Source organism: Sus scrofa, chromosome 7 (genome assembly GCF_054392235.1).
Source record: "Sus scrofa isolate SSC_HxYL_T2T_F1_AM1 chromosome 7, Sscrofa_HxYL_maternal_Yorkshire_Landrace_v2.0, whole genome shotgun sequence".
Lineage (NCBI taxonomy): Eukaryota > Metazoa > Chordata > Mammalia > Artiodactyla > Suidae > Sus > Sus scrofa.
In genome coordinates, this window is record NC_139389.1 from 17,381,644 (window position 1) to 17,397,583 (window position 15,940).

Sequence of the window (15,940 nt, forward strand, 5' to 3'; positions counted from 1 at the left end):
CTTTCTTCATCCAGGTTTAAAAAGTGTGCAGTCAACTTGCTATCATCATCCCCATTCTCCCTGTTTCCCCCGAAAACCTCAATAATTCCCATTCTTTATAAAGCCTCTAGATTCTGTCTTAATTTTTCTTCTCCTCTACCAGATTTCAGGCACCATCCCCTTACCAGGAAGCGATTGCAGGAGCCCCTTTATTACTCTCATATATCTAGTCTTCCTCCTCTTTCTAGTAACTTGAGCCATGCCTTCCTACAATTTGGTTGTCCCCATGGCTCATGATGAAGGGTGCCTTAGCCTTACACTATGGCTCTCCTCCATCCAGTCTCACTTCTACAAAACATACACTCCTTGAACCAAACAGATCCCCTCACGCATCTTTGGGCGTAGCTGTGTGTTCTCACCTTTCTAACTTCCCTCCCACTGATTTTCCAGTTTCAACAGAGGACAGCATGGTGGTTAAAAAGACATGCTCAGGGGCCAGACGTGCTTTAGCACTTACTTGCTGTGCAGTCTTGGGCAGCTTATTTAACCTCTCTTTTGTGCTTCTGTTCAGTATTGTTGAAAAGAGCTTATGAAAGCGATAAATCCCTCATGGGATTGCTAAAATTTAAGTCCATTCACGTGTGTGAAATGCTTAGACAAGACCCTGGCACGTATTGAGTGTTAGGCTATTGCTGTTGCTATTATTATGATGACCCAAACCCCACCCCCTACCCTGTTCATTTCATAGCTCAAACAAACCCTGCAAATCTTAGGGTTCCTTTGGGGACGTTTCCTTATGTTTAGGTAGAAGTAATCTTTCCCTTCTCAACCCTTTTATGGTACTGTTTATCCAACCCTTATTTAGTAGACAGATTTAGACCTATTTGTTACTGTTATAGGAAATGCAGCTCGGGGAGATAGCAGTTCAAAGTCTTACCTGGTTAGTGCTGGATGGGATATGTAGCCCAGGTTCCCTAGATTATACACTCTCTGAGGGCAGGGACTGTGCCTCGTGTGTCTTTGTTTTCCTTACAGCACTCTGTGTTAGTTATTAACAGAAGTAAGCCAAAATTGTTATTTTTTTCTCCTGATTCAACGGATGATGTGTTCAGAGGATTGGGAATAGACCAGTCTACTTAAATAGATAATGTATAATCAGAGGGTAGGGTGTCTTTACTGGTAGCAGATGCATGTGAAGAGATAAGGAGGCATCCTCAGTCTTGGACAGAGGATTGTCCAGACCACAGGGACAGGGGTTCTTGTCCCCTGTCTGACATCAAGAACATGGTGGTTTGGTAGGATTCGTCTACTGGCAGGTTGCCCAATGGACTGGAATAAAAAGAGGGAAACCAGAGAGAAGATGGTTGAGTATGAGTGTGTGAATGCAGGAGCATGGACTCCAGAGGAATGGAGAGGAAATCTGAAATTCAAGAGTTGTTTGTAAGGAAAGAAGCCATAAAACTTGGGAGTTCATAGAGAATGGTGGCCAGGAGAGAGTGCAGAAGTGACTGCTGGGTTTCTTCCTTAGATATCTTTCGAATATCCAAATTGGGGGAAGGTTGGCTTCCACTGGAAAAAATATAGATGTAATACTAGACAATGGGCTCCACGATGGCAGAGACCTTGCCCATGTTTGCTCCTGGATCCCCAGTGTCTAGGACAGTGCCTGACACATGCTTGCAACCGGAGACTGATACGTGCGTCTTGAATGAATGGATGGTTACTTACCTTGATATCTAGGGTTGAGTAAGGCAAGTTGGAGACAATTCTCACCCCTTGTTTACTGATTCTCAGGTTCTGGTTAGCTGGCACGATCACATTTTCTAAAGAAGCATACCTCTCACATCCTGGACAGGCTATTCCAAATAGGCAACTCATTTAATTCCCAGATGAGTGATGGTATCTACAAGGCCTGAAGGCCATGTCTCTCTTAGGTGCCTTAATGTAACTAGCAGAACATACCTGGCAGTGCAGCACCTCTGCAGAGAGGTGCTCCAGAAAGCAGTTGTTTGTTCTTGCCCTGCTGAGAAGCAGCACTATCCGTGTGGCTTAAGGGCTCTAGCTGCAGCCGTGAGTAGCGCTAGAAAAATAGCACTACCATTTGCCAGCGTGAGATGCCAAACTGCAAATAAGAGGCATGTTAATTCAATGAAGCAGAAACATTTTGCTTGGTTTTAATGCTTACTTGCGGGAGAACTTTATTGTGTTTGTGTGCCTTTAAATAAGAAATTGCGTATTTTGAAAATCATGAAAACCGTCTCGTCTCTTCTCCCTACAAAGGGGCAAGCTCTTCCCACTTGGGTGAATATTGCCTGCGCCACTCGCCGAAGAAAGGGAGCGGTCTTGGCAAGCATCTTATTAGTCTAAAAATAAATTATTCAGAATGCAGGTTCAGATACAGATTGCAGGGCGAGATAATAGAATTGGTTTTCCAAGCCTGATCATGCTATGAAGACATGGTGTGTGCTTTTCAGGAATCCGCTTAAGTGGAATCAGCTTTGACTAATACAAACTAGAAATAATATTGCTGCCATCCAGCTAGTGTCTGTGGTACAGCATCCTCAAAATGTCTCCAAGCACCCATGATCTCTTTAGTCTATGTGCGTGTGCATATATGAAAGTCTGGATGCATTTCTTCAGAGATGCCTTTTACTCATTGTTCTTTTAAGGAAATTTCTTCCTGGCAGCACGAGAGGGGCATGTCTCACTTAAGATTTGTCTCCCTCCTACTCCCCCTTGCCTCGGCAACATAGTTGACCACATCAGCAGCCGACTCCAGTTGTCATGTGGCTTCTCATGTGATGCTGGGTCTGCAGCACTTTGGAGCAAAAGCCTTTGTGGCTCGGCACTCATGGACAGTAGCGTTCAGGGACAGAGGCGATTTTGGAGGGGGTGGGGAGGCCAATAACCCGAGAAACGTCAAAAATAAAAGTCGCATGAAGTACTCTGATCTATGTATTTTTTTTTTTTTTTGAAATTTGATTTTAACTCTTGCCTTTTTTTTTTTTTTTTTTTTTTTTATGGTTTGTGTCTGTTTTTTTTCCACCCCCGCAGGCGCCGAGCTGCGCTGTTTTTGTGTTTCTTTCTTTCTTTCCTTTTTTTTTTTTTTTTTAAATACCGAAGCAGACCGTCTTTCCTCACAGCTCCAGGGCTGCATCGCTGTGGGCGCGCCAAGCTTCCCCTGGTTACCTGAGCTGCTCCTGCTGCCTCCCAGCCCCAGCTTCGCCACGGTCACCTGAACCCGGCATTGCTGGTCTACGCAGTGCAGAAGAAGGACCTGCTGCTGGAGCTGTGGCCGGGGCCCCCTCACAGCCGGACAAGGGGACTTGGAAGACAGGGTGATGCTGCAGAAGACCCGGGGTGGGACGCATGGGAAGAACGCCAAGGACCGGGGCAGGGGAAGTTAGGAATACTTTCCATCCAGTGCCCACTGGTCCTCTGAAGGGCAAGGGCAGGCCACAGCCCCTTCCTTGCGCCCCCAGCTGGGGCTGCTCCCAGGGATCAGTCTTGATGAGATGTGGTGGCATTTTACCTGGGAGTGGAGCTGACGATGGATAAACCAGGTATCTGACGTGTCTGCCTGCCCGAGGAAGAGGCAGAGTTGGAGAAAGGCAGAGCGAGGGAGCGCCTGAGAAGAAAGAGGAGATGCAGAACGCCGTTTGATCATCTGCCGCTCGCCCTGCATTCTCATTCTAGGAGGATGGCATAATTTACAACCCAGTACATGGATGGAGGAACTGTAAATTGTAGTCTGGATGTCCCCGGTGCTGTCAAGGAAGAAACTGATGGGCTAGGTGACTGTACCAGTGTCCCCAGAGGAAAGAGCAGCCTTGCAGCATGGATTTAAATGCATGTGCATGCATGTAGAGACATGAAAAAAGAGATTTCTGACCATTTTACACAGGAAGTCTGTCACTTGGCTGGATTGGGCTTGATTGCAGCTTGTATTTTCAGCTTCAGCTCAACACCCATTTCCTGACTAGCCAGAGAGAATGGCCAAAGCAGCTGCATGCAGAATTTTCTTGTTAATGTGCAAGCAACCCTCCTCAGCTTTAACTCCTTGAAGTTCTGAGTGCTCTGTGCTTCTCTAGGACTGATTGTAGGGTTTTGTTTTCTTCTTCTACAGATCCCTGTAAACACAGCTGTATTCAGTATGGTGAAAAATTCTGTCCTGTAAATAGAAATCTGATCAATTTAATCAAAATAAATGTATCCCAGATGACTTTGAGACCAGCTGGCTACCACAGGCTTCAGATGCTAAATGTTCAATGGAGACGAATGCAGTCTTATATTTACATGTTTTAGAATTCCCGGCTCAGCCTCTAAATTAAGAAAAGGAGTCCTTTGCTCAGGAAGAGATGGTCCTTACGAGCTCGCAGGTAGATGGCTAGATAGAGGTGCGGATACCGTTGATGAAATTTGGGATTGCGGTGTTGCGTTTGGAGGGCGCGTGCCATGCGGCAAAAAAGAGTCACACTCAGTATAGAGGAAGCGCGGGATCTCCCTTGCTGTGGGGAGATGCACGTGCCCTGGGACAGCCTCTGGAGACCTTGGGGAGGCGCTTGTTTGGGCTTTAGATGCATGAGCCGTGGCACCCCAAGCCCAGCTTGGTAAAGGAGTCAGCTCCAGTCTGGGGTAGAGGAGCTTTCCCAGTTGTCATGGGGAGCTTGTCTGGGATGCCTGTCTGGCCCTTCCACTGTTTGTTACTATTTCTACAAAGGCAGCTCTGTGTGTTGGATTATGTTTGGCCAGCTGTTGACACATTCCTGCGGGTGGGGTTGGGTGGGGATCTTATTACTGTACTGTCCAAACTGTAGATCTGTGTGCACGCACGGGGAGCAGGGAGGGAATGGAAAGAAAGCAGGTTGGAGCTGCTGATCCCTCTTAGCGCTCCCTCCAGATAGTACTAGAGCCAATCCAGAAAGGCTCAAAGTGGGAAGAAGAAGAGAGGACGATGGGGGGAGGGGAGCAGTGAGGGAAAGAGAGTGAAACTGAGCAAGCACATAAGTGAGAAAAACAGACTCAGAACTTCAAAGCTGCAGAGACAAGCAGAATGTCAGCAGCTTGTAATTAGTGGTTCATGGTTGCGTCAGTAACTGTATCTCTCCAAGAATAACTATGTGATGTGTGCCACAAAGTGCAGAAGACAGTCATAACCGAGTTATCAAACCCGGTTCAAACAAGGGCAAATGAATTAGGGAATCTTCTATGTTTGTAAATCAAATACTGATGGATTACACATTTGAGATTTGCTGAATTCTGCATAATTGAAGGCTGAATTATTTATTCATTGGGGAGGTGGGGATACTGTGTATTCATTAAATGAAACTGTGGACCCTTAAAAATGCAGATTAATTGTGTAAGAAAATATTAGCACTTTGCCCCATCAGTGCAAGATATTCCCCCAAATAGCCCAAAACAGCACTGCTCGTCTCCCTTATCTCTGCATCCTCAGGAAGTGTTTGTTTACGTGTTTTTGTGCATTAACATGGAGAGGAGTTAAAAGCTATATTCTGATAAATTGGGTCAATTGAATTTGAAAATGCCCATTTTAGAATTTGAAAACTCCTGTGGGGTTCTGCTTTTTGTTGCTAGCCCTGGTATAAACCTTGAAGGAGCCTTGGTTGTCCTGAAGCCAAACAGCAGTGCCTGAATAACCCCAGGCCAAGTTGGGGCACCACCGTGGTTGAGATTCTAAGGCCACGTTTTCACTTCCCTCCCTTGTCTCTGGTTCTTAGCGATTGCGGTGCGCCCACAGCCCCCACAGAGACACGGTGGGAGGAGCTGATTGGTTGGTAGGCTTAGGATGTTTACTCTTATTTGTTTTCAGTGCTCCTCCACGGCATTCATTGCCTATTTGTATTTGTGTTCACACTGCACAATTACTCCACACCCGCTTTGTTTCTCTGCCCGAAGAGAAGTCAATTTCAGTTCAGCCCCACTCTCTCTCGGCTTCCTGGGTAATACGCGCATATGTATTACGTTACCCGTTTATGCATTTCCCTTTTTAATGTGGATTAGGGAGACGCGCAGGCAGGGGAAAGCCCTGTATATTAAATCAATAGCTTTTTGAATCCCACGTAATATAATTTAAATATACTTACTCTGAGGTTGCCAAAGCTGACATTGTCGGAGCCCGTTTAATTTACATCTTCGATTTAGTCAAGGAGCGGAACCTGCCAGATCAGAATAGCTCATTCTGTGCACCCAACAGGGTGGAAGACATTATTTTGTTTGTGTTCGTTCAAACAGCTGGTCATTAATGCAGTCCCCATTTCGGGACTGAAGTGCTGGTGGACGTGAATGGCTGCCTGATTAATGCTGCCCCTCCGTGGGTCCTTCACCCAGCAGTCATGCCCGAAGCAGAATAATGTAGCATGATGTGATTGCTCTCTAACAGGGTAGTATGTCATTGTGTCACCAAGCAATTGAGGTTATTATGGGGCAGGGCAGACAGACGGGACAGTGGGGTTACTAGACCGTAGCATTTTTAGAAATACAGGCCTGACCTACTTAGAGTTATTCTCTCTGGCTGGCAGCTGCATGGTACATAAAGTCTTCCTGATAGGCTGAGGCTGTTGCTAGGGGGAATTAGCATGAATTTTTCCACACACAGACTCAGTGACTGAATGATAAAAGCTGACTGGAATTAAGGAGATTTGGTTTAGTATTATACAGATTTATCTGCCCTGGTTTTTTCTTTCTCAAGTGCAGAGGAAGGGTGCAAAATACAGATTTTTGCTTCCATTATTCTTCGTTGACCCTCCTGTTCTCCCCACCCGAAGAGGCACCAGAGCAGGGCAGTTATGAAATTTTGGTTAATCGCTTAGGGTTGGGGTCATGGAAACGATGTTGCAAATCACAAGATATTTCAGTTTAAAGACTGCTGCTAAGGACTAACAGAAGGTTGGGTTATTTTTCCTCTCCTCTGCACTAAGCTGTTTTGAAGTTGGGCATGCATCTTTCATGCACTGTGTATTTAAACTCTCTTTCCCTTTTGGGCTGGAACAAAACATTTATATAAATTCTTTTCTATCCAAACAGATTGAAGCTTGCAATCTCTGGTTTGTTTAAAATAAGATAGTAAGGATTCCAGATTTGGACAGGGGGGGAAAAATATATATATATATATGTATGTATGCACTTATATATAGCCCTTTTTTATTACAAAATATTTTTTTCCTGGGCTATTTTGGGTTTGGCTTATTTTTCAAAAGCCAGCCTGTTGTTTATACTCATGGATAAAACCTAACTGCTCCCACCCTACCCTCTTTGCTTCACAATGTACAGAAAGACATAGGTTTTTCTCCAGAAGAAAGAATATCTGCTGAATTTATCTGGATATTGTTTTTCCTCAACGCTGACATATGTACTGTGTGGAGAGACTTCACATAATCAGTTTTATAAGATGACCTGTGTTGTTTTCTCCTCCTGTCCTTTCCAAGTGTCTCTGTGTTTGTGATTTTTAAAAGATCTTTTCCAGAGGCAGATTCTTAATAGCTCTTTTAAAGTAAACTCAGAGTCCACCAGGAGAAACATAAAGGAATATAGAGTCAAGAACACTTAGATTCTTCTTGTTCCTCATAGTAGACTATCTGTGCTTAAACCACAGTGTCCCTCTGTTACCTTATCTGTCCCTCTGCTGAAAGGAAGCATTGTCCTGCCTTTTTGATTGGAAATTAATTTTTGTGAGAACATGCTGTGATGTCACAAGTACTCACAAGGCTTGGCTGCATTAGGGAGGAGAATAATGTGGATTCTTGTGAACTTGTAACATTGGATTCCTTGGCCCCATGGAAGATAAGTAACTGTAGATGTGGATTTTTCTTTTCCTTTAGGATTTTAAAAGTATTTAGGACTATTTAGCTATAAATGTTTTCAAACAGTGGTTTCCACTTTTACCAGAGACCACAGTCAAAACAAAAAAAGAAACCCATCCATCTTCTTCTTCTCTTTTTTAAACCAGCAGTGTTTATGTTTTGGCATAAAAATATAGTTGATCAAGCTAAAAGAGAGTGTATTTTTTCTCATGTGGTAACTACACACCCTTACTAGCTTTGAGAATCCCCCAAATAACATTTTTTTTTTTGTAAAGGTTTCCGACCATACTAACAGTCTTTCTTAACTGATTAAAATGCTCATTTATGTTTATTGAATAAAAGATTACCTTGGTGTGCTGTTCCTTCCAAAATGAAGCAATTTCATTTATGACTTTAATAAGTGAACATTTTTACTCTTCTTCATAGTACTTTGTTTGGGTCAGTGGATAACCGTTTAAATATTTAAATTCAAAATTAAATGCCACTTTAAATTACAGAAGGGAAAATGTTAGCGTCAGTTTATTAACTTGTTAAAGGACAGATGCTTAATTTTTATATTAGGTGCATCCTCTGTCTGGGTCCCTAGTCAAATTGAATATTGAAATTTTTTTTGCTTCGTAATAAATTAATCACACTGAAATTGTTCAGTTTAAGTCTTATTTAGTTCTTAGATTGTTAAGAATTTTTCATTGTTGTGGCTTTCAACCCATTATTAGATAAACTAATAAATGGATCAAAAGCAAAAACAAGGAGTTCCTGCTGTGGTGCAGTGGATTCAAGGATCCAGTGTTGCTGCAGCTGTGGTGTAGGTTGTAGCTGTGGCTCAGATTCAGTCGGTGTCTTGGGAACTTCCATGTGCCATGGGTGTGGCTGAAAAACTAAAACAAGACTGAGTGTCATTTATGCTGCCTTGTTAAAGTTAAGCTAACATATGCTTTGACAGTAGGTGTCCATAGTATTCATTTCATCCAGTGGCATTGATCAAAAAGCCGCAGGAACAATCGCACTCAATCATTGCATCAATCTCTTAGTCATTAGGTAAGTATTTACTTTCTGCTCACATGTGAGGCTGGCTTCTCAAATTATATGGCTCAACATGGATCAGCGAGCTTGGGGGATATTGTTGGGTAAACAAAAAGGGGAAAATAGCAGTTGGTTGGTATGGAGCACCAACATCGTTAGATCTTGAATGAAGTCATTTCCCTTACCGTGTTCTGACAACACCTAATGTTATGCAATCTTTCTAACTTGGGGGCAGAGCTGGTGATAAGCACATTAGATGCTTAGAGATGATCAGCTCCCCTGACCTCACAAATAGGCTCTGTCTCTTCTGAATCATCTGAACACTTTTATAATATTGAAGATATAACAATAAGCTAATATGGGTCTTTTGTGAAGTCATGAAAGCATATTGCAAGCCAGAAACTTTAAACATCATTATGTAAACAGTTAATAGGATCTCAAAAACCTGTAAGTTTTTTATTACCTGGAACTGCATGAGTCACACTAAGTTGTCTTGGTTTGGTTTCTCTTCTTTTCCTTTAATCTGCTTCCACTCGTTTAAGTATGTCTAGGTTACCCTCTTGTGTGGGCACCCCTCAGTTGGCTAAGCAGAGGACTGAACAAACAATATTCTTGCTTTCCGCCCTCTGATCACCTCTGTAACGAACTGGATTTAGACTTAACTCCCTCAAGATGATACCGTCCAGGCTTCCTTTTCTCCTGCTTCTCCTTCTTTAGAGCAGTCATTACTTGGTTTTTTGTCTGTCTGTTTCTCCAGGAGCCACTAGCCTATTCTTCAGCTACGTGCTAGGTATATAGTAGTTGCTTCACAAATGTTAATTGACTAATGAATGAATAAATGAGTGAATTAATGAGAATCCAGAGGACAAATTCTAGGGAATAATGAAGTCTTCTGTTTGGGGACTTACTGGTGGTATGGGGGCAGGGAGCAGCAAACCAGACAGGAAAAACTCTAGCTTTTAATGGGCCATAAGGTTGCAACTATTGAACTCAGTTGGTGTAGTGAGAAAGCAGCCACAGATGCTATGTAAGCAAATGAGCATGGAACATGTTTTAGTAAAACTTTATTTACAAAAGACAGGCAGTGGGCCTGATTGGGCAGGTGGGCTTTAGTTTTCTGACTCTTGGAATACCTGGAATAATCATTATCTGTGATAGTGTGAGGATGTGATTACACAGGATATATATACTGAGGAAGATGAGTGTATTAAAAAAGAAAGAATTTCAAACAATTCAATAAAAATTAAGACAAAGAGGCTAATGTTATTTATTTGAGATGAGACTTCACTGCTTGCCTACTAAATTTCATTGCCTTGGTGATGACACAGATGAAACGGTCTGTGAAGATGAAAGATGAAAGCAAGGGTGGTTGCTCTTTCTTAAAGCATAATGCTATTGTATTGTTCAGCACATAAGAACGAACATTTTTACTTTTCAAAATTATCCTTCTCATGCTGGTTACCTAGGGGACAAGGAGGAAGCCCAACCTCAGTTTGTTCAAAGAGCTGGCTCAGTTTTCAGAATATGAGCAGTGGTAAATGTGGAAGCATTGACACTCTGCAGATTCTCTTAGTCACTTTAAATAGTGTGTCATTGCAACAACCTAAGTCAGATCTACCTTTTTCCCAATTTCCCCTGTCCCTTCTGTACTGATAGAAATTAACCTGCAGTGTTAGAAACCTATGCTATGCCTTTTCATCTCTCTTCTTATTCCACTGGAGGCTGCTTTCTTTCTCCTCTGTTACGCAGCAGTATCTGTTGGCCTTGGTTGATGCTTTTGGAGTCAGTAAGCAAGTACATACAGTCTAAAAGCTTGGGCCTGGGTTTCAGGCCTGCTTGCGTTTAAGTCTTGCTTCAGCACCTACCAGCTCTGTGACCCAAGACACCTTCATTAACTTCCCTCAGCTTAAATTTTCATCAAAGAAAGGGAGCAGTAGTACCTACCCCATAGAAGTTTTCTGAGGGCAAATGAGATCGATGAACATACAACCCTTCTAACACTTTGTATTTGGTAGAGTTTGGCTGCTCGTACTTTGGCTTCTGTTGCTGCTCTTGTTTTCATGATTGAGAGTTTTTCCGCAGACAGAAAGAAGTGTGTGATCTGACATTAGGCTTTGAGGTCTTGGTGGCACCATTATGGGTAACTCAATGTGAGGCGTCTTCTATGTGTTTATTTTGGGGAATCGGGTTTCAGAGGACCTGAGGTCAAAAGCAAAGAAGACACAGAAGCTTAGAGGCACCCAAAATATTTCAAGGAATTCTTTGCTTACTGTTGTATCTCTAACTTAAAAAAAAAAAAAAAATTATTGTCTGAGAGTGTTTTAGCATATTCTGGGAATGTCTTAGAGGCGCAGTGTGTTTGTCTATTTAGAGTCAGACCAAAGACTGATGGAACACAAGAGACTGGTATTCTACCTTAAAGCTACAATTTGCTTTTCTGAAAATTATGCTCAAGGCTTATCTCCTACGGAAAACTTATCCTGATTAAATGGCTTAGGAGCAACACATGTCCACAAATGTCCATTAGTCTTAAGCTGATTTTGTGTCAAATGATTTTTTTTTTTTTATAAGAGCACTTGTTGTTCATCACTGCCTGGCTAACTTGTCTGCCCCTTCCAGGCTTCTCTTCAGTACTTATGTTCCTCTTGAGAAGTTTCTGGCCCCTCAGTGTGGCCATGGTTATCCTCTTGTGTGAGCACCCTGTAATTCTGCAAGCAAAACACTTAGGAAACTGCAACTCTCACTTTTAGCACTCTGACCATCACCCTTGGTAGGCTGTAAAGGACCATAAGGCAGGAGAGCTGTGTCTGTCTTTAGTATGATGTTTCCAGTAAGTAACTGTGTGTGCTACGTGCTCAGTAAATATTTGGGAAACAAATGGCTGTCAGAGTCTTGTCCACTCTGTATATTGTAATAATGCACTTTAAATAAGTCACTTGGAATTGTGCTGCAATCAGGATGGTCAGTACACACTAATGGTAAAGTTCACAAGTTAATCTATCTCAGCGGCCATGAACATCACCTAAAAATGAAGGATCCTATCCATATAGTTATGACATTTACAAACAAAAAAATGCATGTATTACTGTAACCTCTGAGGTGAGAATATATTTATAAATATATATTTTTTATTTTGATGTGCTAAGATGAGAAATCACCTGTTTTTTTTAAAGTAGCCATATACATGTAAGAATAACTTGATCCCCTTGCTATACAGTGGGAAAATAAAATAAAGTAGCCAAGTTGGAATTATGATAAAGCAAGTATTTTAATACAAAAGAATGGTCCTTCTTCTTTAGTGGTGATTTTTTATAAAACATACCTCTTTCCAGGAGTGAGCGTGTTCTTAGTTCTCACCAGCCATTGAGGAGCTTATTAAATGAAAAGCATTCAGGAAACAGCAATCGAATTTGATATTTTGGCTTGTCTTTATGTTTTTTGAAATAACCAAAAAATCCTTTAGCTCTCTAGCTACCCAGAAAAATGTTACTTTGATGCATTTAAGGACCCCTTCCTAACCCCCAGGACCGAAGTATTCTAATAGCAGAGGGTGTAGACGCAGGAAAGGTGTGGGTGAATGGAACTTATCTGATCTCCCTGGGGCTTTTCCCTTGCTGCTGCTTGTGGCCGCAAATGGCCATGGACCCTAGGGGAGTGCAGGCAACAACATGAGAGTGAGAGCCTTTTTATGCCTCCTGCCAGTTATTAGGTGTGATGGAATATTTTGAAAGAAGCCTGTACACAAAAATTGGCATTTGGCTGATACCTTATAGAAGTGATCTTTTCTTCTTTTGTTTTCCTTTCAAACGTGTTGGATAGCCTGACACTAGACTCTGTCTACCTCTCTCATTAGAGGCAGACATCAGTCTTAACAAAAGACGGGCTGTAGATACGGGGTGGGTGATGTTGGTTTCACTGTTTTATTTTTTTCCTCTCTGTAGCTGCTGGGGGTTTAAATGCTTTTCCATGTTCTGTTGCAGAGATGCCTTTACTTCATCTTTTTTTTTTTTTTTTTTTTCATCCAGGACCACAGTAAATTTCATACCACAAAGGCTCTTTGGTTTAGGTTTTTAGTTGTAAGATTGAGGAAGGCCAATAGTATTTTCCAAGAATGACCACTGGCATATTTAACTTACTGAATTTTGAGAATGCAAGGCATGACATAATTTGCAATGTTTATAATTTTATTAAGGGATCTCTACATTGCCTTCTTAGAAAAATGTCCTATGGAATTTTGCATCTGTTTCAATAGAAACACAGCAGTAGCAGGACTGATGTTTGGCAACCATTAATCTTTACTAGAATCTGCAGACTCTGAATTAAAGAATGAAGGAAGCCTCAAGGCTTTCTTTAGGCAAAACATACATATGAAAAGAAAGACTCCTATAGCAAAATATTAATCACTTCAAGCCAATTCAGGTGAGGACCATTAAATGGTGTACAAACAATCCTATCTTGCTTTCTGCCAGTTCTCACTGTTGCTAATTGTTGGGAATCAGGAATAGGGGGTTTAGCTTTCTTTGGGAGGATCATCACGGAAAGGCGAGCTGTAACTATGACATCCTTGAGAGGAAATACTGATGTGATGCTGTGCAAAAAATAGTCCTTATAGTCTTTGTCTCAGAAGCCTTTGGAGTTTTGAGGAAACACATTAGCATACAGGATCCTACTATAGTTCCAGAAGCTTGTTCCAGGATGTTTTTTAGAACCAGTGTACTCACTTTTGTGTTCTTATCACCATTACAGGTAGGAAGGTAAATGGATTAAAGTCTATATATTTTTATAGAGCTGACCTTTTTTTTTGGTTGTGCCTGCAGAAATTCCCAGGCCAGGGATCTAACCTGCACCACAGCAGTAACAACACTGGGTTCTTAACCCACCGAGCCACTAGAGAACTCACGAGCTGATTTTTTTAAAGATATATTGTTTAATATTGGAAGGTTGATATGGCTATATTATATACTCCGTTCTTAAAGGAGCATTAATTTTTTAGAACTATAAAATGATAAAATTCATGGGAATAAGTATTATATCAATTTAGCTTACTGTTGCCTGGCTTAGAGAAGGTGCTATATATGTATGTGTTTCATGAGTTTAAAGCAGTGGGAGCAGTATTGACATGTCTTATACCAAAATTTCCACTATAATCAATTACCTTTCAGTTCCAAATGTAAAAAAAAAAAAAAAAAAATTCTGTCCATGCAACATTGTTGCGAGTCATCCATTTACCACTTTTATTTAAGTAAAATGAAAGTTTCTGAAGGAAAGTATAATTTTAACTATATTTTTGCTTTGTATAATGCTTAATGCTATAGGAGACTTACTCATTGAGAAAAAGTGTTGTTATGGTAGTAGTGGCTTGAGGTTTCATTTCTTTTCTTTATATTTAGTAGTATTTGACCAACGGTTAGACGTATCCACAAAGAGAACAGGTGGTAACATTCTTTTTTTCAAAGCAGAAGGCGAACTTAGAAAGGTTATTGTTATGTGATCACTTGTCTAGCAGGAATTAAAATAAGTATCTTAGAACTGGAAAAGACCTTAGAAATAATCTAATCCTCCCACTGCTAGTCATTTTGCAGTTAAGGAGATTGGGTCATGGAGTGGTTAAGAGATTTGTTCAAGGTCACACTGCTGGTTTTTACCGGAGCTAGAACCCAAACTCATATTTACCCTCTGATTCCCAAGTTGTATATGATCTGCAAGACTGCTAATACCTTAGGGCTCATTCCTCTACTTCAGAACTAGTCTGCAGTTCTTGCATTTTGGAAGTCATTTGTGCTTGCTCATCCCAAAGATATGTATTGCTAAGAGCTCACATAGGAGTAATGTGTGGAAATAGCCGAGTGACTTTGTGCAATAGTAATAGGCTTGACTGTGTGACATTCAACTTACTGAACACAAGGTACAAAACTGCCAATGTAGATTACCACCCCGGATCTGCTGTCAACTCGCTGTATGAATTTGGGTGAATTTTCTATCTCTGGGGGCCCATTCTATATAGTGAGAAGATAGCACTTTGATAATTGCTCAAGGTTTTCTCTGTGCTCTTCCTCTAAACAATATTTGGTACCCAAGAAAAAGTGATGCTGTGTTTTTGAAGCTGTGACGTAAGTCTGTTTTTTGTCAATCATGGTATATGGACTCCTGAATTTAAGGAGCTCTGTTTCCAAGTAAAGACACGACACAATTAAAAGTTGTATCCTAAAGAACTGTTTCCCTGGTGGTGTCCCTTCTACTCAGGGAAAAGAAGAGTATTGGGTCTGAAATTCTGCCAGGTTTGTACTCATTTTTAACCTCTGGAACAATATGGTAGATAATGGTTTCCTTGTGTTTATAGTTGGGCAACATTAGACGAAAACAAAAAAATGAATATGTGGCCACCCCCCCAAAAAAGTATTAGGCTCTGTGCTATCTAATACAGTAGCCCCAGCCCTATGTGTCTATAGAGTAATTGGAATGTGGCTAGAATGAATAGTAAGGATAAAATAAACTAGATTTTGAAGACTTGGCATGATAAGAGGAATACAAAATATATATTTCATTAATTTCAATATAGATTTTGTAAACTGGTAACATTTTAAATATATTGGATTAAATGTGTTCTTGAAATTACTTTTTATTTTTCTTTTTAAAATGTAGCTTCTAGAACATTTAAATTATATGTGTGGCTCACATTCTGTTTCTATAGGACAGCAATGGTCTGTACTATGGCTTGCCTGCTTCTTATGTAGCAAGTAACTCTTTTGGTTTCAGAAGTCTGGTGATTACCAGAATGTAAGGGAGATACTGAGTGTGTACTGGTGAGCTTGGGAAGGACAGATGACTATGAAATCATTGAGAGGAATGGGCTTCCCACAGTTGGGGTGGTGGCTTCCTTCTTAAATTTGCTAGCTGCGATCCCACATTCATATTTTAATGCCAATGAGCTCACTTAGAATGCTCTTCAGTGATCTAGAAATGAGTGTGATCAGCTACCAATTCACAATGAACTGATTGAAATCAATTTTCCAAACACTTCTAATCTCCACAGTGCCAGACGTCTTGACTTCTAAATGGTGTTTCTTTTCTAATGCAGCTTGTTGGCTTCAAGTAGATTTAGTCTAAAGTTCTTACAG

The 15,940-nt window shown here is 41.2% G+C and overlaps 1 long non-coding RNA gene across 1 annotated transcript in view; it reads left to right on the top strand.

The window, feature by feature from the left end:
- The window catches only part of LOC100512907 (uncharacterized), a 1,315,914-nt gene that overhangs the window by 401,113 nt on the left and 898,861 nt on the right, over window positions 1-15,940 (top strand).